Consider the following 5406-nt stretch of genomic DNA (forward strand, 5'->3'; position numbering starts at 1 on the left):
AAAGAAATTATTATTATTACCAAAAAAATTATTCAAATTTAATTTTTTATAAGAATAACATTGATTTTTATAATATAATATGTAATATATCTTTTGGTACTTAGTGAGATTTTATTTCAGATTGATTTACAATAACGTGTTTATTGTGTCATTGTGCAGGGTTAAGCTGTAATATTTAATACAAGAAGTCAGAAATGATTCCAGTTTACCATAGAAAGAGCCATAATGCAAAGTTAATGTTGAGAGTTAAACCTAAGGAAAAGGTGGAGAAATTAAATAATTAATTTGGAAGCCAATTTTTAATAGCAAAAGGCTTGCAGGTGATTTTGGGCATAAACCCTTTGAAATATATAAGTTAATTAAATCATAATTTTAATGATAACGTCATCTAGAAATGAAACAATGAAAAGAAGTCATCATATTAATATTTTCCATGCAATAGAATTTACAGTGAATAACTTTGCGAAACTGAAAGCAGTATATCCACAAAAGAGTGGCTTCCATTGTATAAATTGGTGTATTTCCTAGTTTATATTAATGAAAGGAAAATATAATTGGTACTAGTGTGCTGTAGAAAGTGCCATAATTCAAAGTTGATATTGACGGTAACAGCTAAGAAAATGATGGATAAATATGAGCTAATTTATAAAAAAATCCTTGAGAGTGAAGTGCTTGCAGGTGATTTTAGGCATACAACTTTGGAATTAGAAATCACATAGTTGATGAAAATTATAATAAATTTATGTAGATGTGTAAATATGAAAGGAATTCATAATTTCAATATTTCACATGTAATAGAACATACAGTGTGTAACTTCAAGAAACTGAAAGCAGTATACCTAAAAAACATAGACTTCCATTGCATTAATTGGTATATATTTTACAATTTATATTAATGAAAAGAATATATAAATGTCACTAGTTTACCAGGGAAAGAGCCATAATGCAAAGATGATAGTGAGAGTAACACCTAAGAAAAAAGTGGATTTAAAGGTAAATTTAGAAACAAATTTTTGAAAGCGAAAGGCTTTAATGTGATATTGGGTATATGATGTTGAAAATATAATTCAAACAGTAATTGAATCCTATGTTAAATGCCTCTAAAAGTGTAATTATGAAAAGAACTCATCATTGTAATATTTTGTATTATATTTAATAGATTAATAAATTAATATCTCGAATTGAAGTTTTACATTATGGAACGATGAGAACATTGGAAAATGTTTTGTTAGATTGAATTAGTTAAAATAATTTTTAATTTTAATTCCTATATTCGTTCAAAACGTTCTAAGATCCCACAAAAAACAAACTTCGCTTGTAAAAAAAGGACGGCAAGTACATAAGTCGTAACTAGCATGATTAAAATATAGTAATATAAAATATTTTAATTAAAAAAAAATAGTGAAATCCAAATGTTAGGCAAGTATAAATTTTTTCCATGGCGAAAATTGAAATTTAGAAAAAAGTAAATAGTAATACAAAAATTACTTGCCAGGCCCGTTGTATGCAATCGTATTAAATAGCCACATTTTTAACTTACGAGAAGCAATGCTTACATTGCAAGATAGCGACTTACACATGAATATTACGGGCCTGGCAAGTAATTTTTGTATTACTATTTACTTTTTTCTAAATTTCAATTTTCGCCATGGAAAAAATTTATACTTGCCTAACATTTGGATTTCACTATTTTTTTTTAATTAAAATATTTTATATTACTATATATTAATCATACTAGATACCTTATGTACTTGCCGTCCTTTTTTTACAAGCAAAGCTTGTTTTTTGTGGGATAATAACATTAATATAATTTTAAAAGTAAGTAAAGTACATAGACTTCAACTAGTGCTCTTCAATAATTTAAGCTATATTGTTTTCTAAAGTCAGTGTCAAATACCTGTCAGGCTATGCACATTTCAAAGTAGCTTAATATTTTAATTGGTCGAAACTGAATATCTATGCACTCTGCCTTAAAGACATTATCCGCTAACATTTAAATGTAATTAATGTATTAATTCATTTCTTTACAGGAGGTGAGCTTTTTGTGAAGAAGCTTATAATTTTGTCGTTTATGTAAATAGAAGAAACAAAATACAAATAGAATCCAGAGAAAGATTGTGCCAATCAATGAAATAGGCTGTGCTGAGATGAACTGTTACTTTTTATTTTGAAGAAGCACATTACATATTATTATCAATTCTAAATGTGAGGCATTCATTATTTTTTAAATATTTCCTTTTCAAAGAAATTAATTTACTTATAATATCATTACCAAGCATTTTGACGTAAATTACTTAAATATTGGTAAATTCTTTATAAAGTTAAATGTTTTTGTGATATATTTTTATTATTTTTGATTAATAAATATTCAATACATAATAATAATTTACATAACTTGTTGTTATTTTTTCAATTATATAAAAACTGCTACTTAAAAAAAAGATGAAGTTTGTATTGTGCGATCTGCATTTCTTTTTTCATGATCCTTGTAAAGGGGATAATTAATAAAAAATGGAGAACTTATAAAATTGGTTATTGACGAATGCTGGAATCTGCTTATCCGTATTGGTGTACTATTCAAATTTTATAAAAATATATCAAAGATATTAAAATAAGTATTTTTAATTTTAAACGAATTTAATATAATATAGACATGAAAGAAATTGATGGATACTTTTATTATGTTAAAAAAGTATGTAAAGACGTAATGTATGTTAAATATATTTTTCACAATAATATATTGCAAAATTATATTTTTGTAATTCAATTTATAATTTATATATTATGATTTTATAATATGTGTATCTTTTTATTCTCTATATAGGTATCTCGTTTGCAAAGAAAAAAATTTTGGGGGAAGAGGTATAATTAAAAATGAAATATTTTCCTTACGTAAATGTCATAGGCATTCTATCTCCAATCTAAATAAAAACATATTCTTCCAATATTTGAAAGAATTAAGTAAGATTTCCGAATTGGAACCAAAACAAATTTTTTCAGCGGCATTATCCAAATGTTTTCATGTTCATATTACTTCTTATCACATATATGTAACTTATAAATTCAAAGAAAAAATTGTACCTGGTTGAAGGTACCCAAATATAGGAAAGAACATTAATTATGTGTCATGTAGAAAATATATACAGAGATTTAAAAGAAAAAATAATGCAATTAATATTAATATAAAAGGTAAAAGTTTTAACAAAGTAATAGAATATTTTGAGCAAGAAGAGAACAGATTCTTAAGAGTAACAGATGAACGAAAGATTTCAATAGAAATAATAAAAACAATGTATTCAAAAAATATTATAATATATGAACAACAATTTGTCGAATCGTTTTCAGAAATTAATAGTATATTTGTAGATGCTACTTATAATGCTGTTCCAAACATTAGGGAGAAAAATATTCAGTTGCTAACCATTTTAATAAAAATTGAAAATAGCAAATTATCTGTGGTAAGCTAGGAAGTTTATTCACTTCTGAATACTTTTTCTTTATATGTGTGATTCTATTTAAATAATTAAAAATTTAGGCAATTCCTTGCTTCTGGATTTTAATGAATAATAGAACAGAAAGCAACTATCAACAAGTTTTCTTATTTATAAAAAATAAGTTTCCTAATTTTACTCCCATCGAAATTACTACAGACTATGAGGTAGCTATTTCGAATTCACTGAAAATAATATTTTCAAACATAAGATGTAATTCTTGCTATTTCCATTATTCCCAAGTAAGCTGGTATTAACATATTTTTATCTAAAGCATAATGTGCTAAATACGACTAATAAAATAATTAACGTTATAAATTTCTTTTAGGCAATTATAAAGAATGCCCAAAAGTTGAAAATAATTAGTAAAGAAAACAATAGATTGAATTGTCCTGAACGCTATATAGTATCAAAGCAGTTAATTTATTTAGCATTGTTACCCCATTATCACATAACACAAGTATATGAAATTATTAAAAAGAAAGCAATAGAAGAGTTCGGAGATTTCTTTCATATATTTTTTATGTACTACGAAAGACAGTGGCTAAATAAAATAGGAGCAGAACAATTCTCTGTATTTCATCAAACTGACCGCACAAACAATTATATAGAAAGTTATCACCGAACTTTAAATAGAAGTTTAGGAAAACACCCAAATTTCAATTTAATTTCCGTAAGTTTTCTTTTTTTATACAGGCATTCTAAGTCAACACTAAATTAACAATATGTATATATAGCACGAACATTAAATATCTAATTCTATATATAAAATATCATATAGGAATGATATAATGCAATAATAGTTTTGATTTTTCTCTTTATTTATCAATTATTATATTCATAATTTAAATGATATTGAAACATTTTTCAGGTGATTTAAAATATTTTTTATATGTTAATATAGGAACATAATTCTTGCAGATACACTTCGAAAGGTTGCAAACGAAGCAAAACATGTAAAAGAAAAAATGCAAACGATGATATACCAAACCAGAGAGAAAAAAAAATTATCAGTAGAACGATCAAAGGAAATCTCAAAATATTACAAAGAATTACACCTTATTGAAGCAACTAATAATAACAACATAGAAAATGATATCCTTAATTTATTTCATAACTTTAGCGAAATGAAAGCGTTGGAAGAACAAGAAAAAGAAAATATGTGCAAGTATGTGAAAGAAATAAAAGTAATTCAAAGAAACCATTGTATACAAAATAATTTACCAACAATAACTATTAATGTTAATAATAATGATGATATAATAAGTAAATTAATTTCTTTGAAAAGGAAATATATAAAAAATAATGAATGCCTCACATTTAGAATTGATAATAATATGTAATGTGCTTCTTCAAAATAAAAAGTAACAGTTCATCTCAGCACAGCCTATTTCATTGATTGGCACAATCTTTCTCTGGATTCTATTTGTATTTTGTTTCTTCTATTTACATAAACGACAAAATTATAAGCTTCTTCACAAAAAGCTCACCTCCTGTAAAGAAATGAATTAATACATTAATTACATTTAAATGTTAGCGGATAATGTCTTTAAGGCAGAGTGCATAGATATTCAGTTTCGACCAATTAAAATATTAAGCTACTTTGAAATGTGCATAGCCTGACAGGTATTTGACACTGACTTTAGAAAACAATATAGCTTAAATTATTGAAGAGCACTAGTTGAAGTCTATATACTTTACTTACTTTTAAAATTATATTAATGTTATTATTGTATATTCTACTGTGTTGTAATAGAAAATTATCTTAGTTCAATTTTTAAAAATGTAGCAAGGATTTTTCCATTAACCAAGTGAGAAAAAATTGTGTTATAAATTGTTTTAAAAAATACAGTGAATTTACATGAGATATGAAAGTTTACCTACAGCAAATGGTATCTGCATCCTGGTAATAGTA

The sequence above is a fragment of the Prorops nasuta genome, unplaced genomic scaffold (genome assembly GCF_024137725.1).
Source record: "Prorops nasuta isolate Cenicafe-Biocafe unplaced genomic scaffold, Cenicafe_Pnas_1.2 PNAS00020, whole genome shotgun sequence".
NCBI lineage: Eukaryota > Metazoa > Arthropoda > Insecta > Hymenoptera > Bethylidae > Prorops > Prorops nasuta.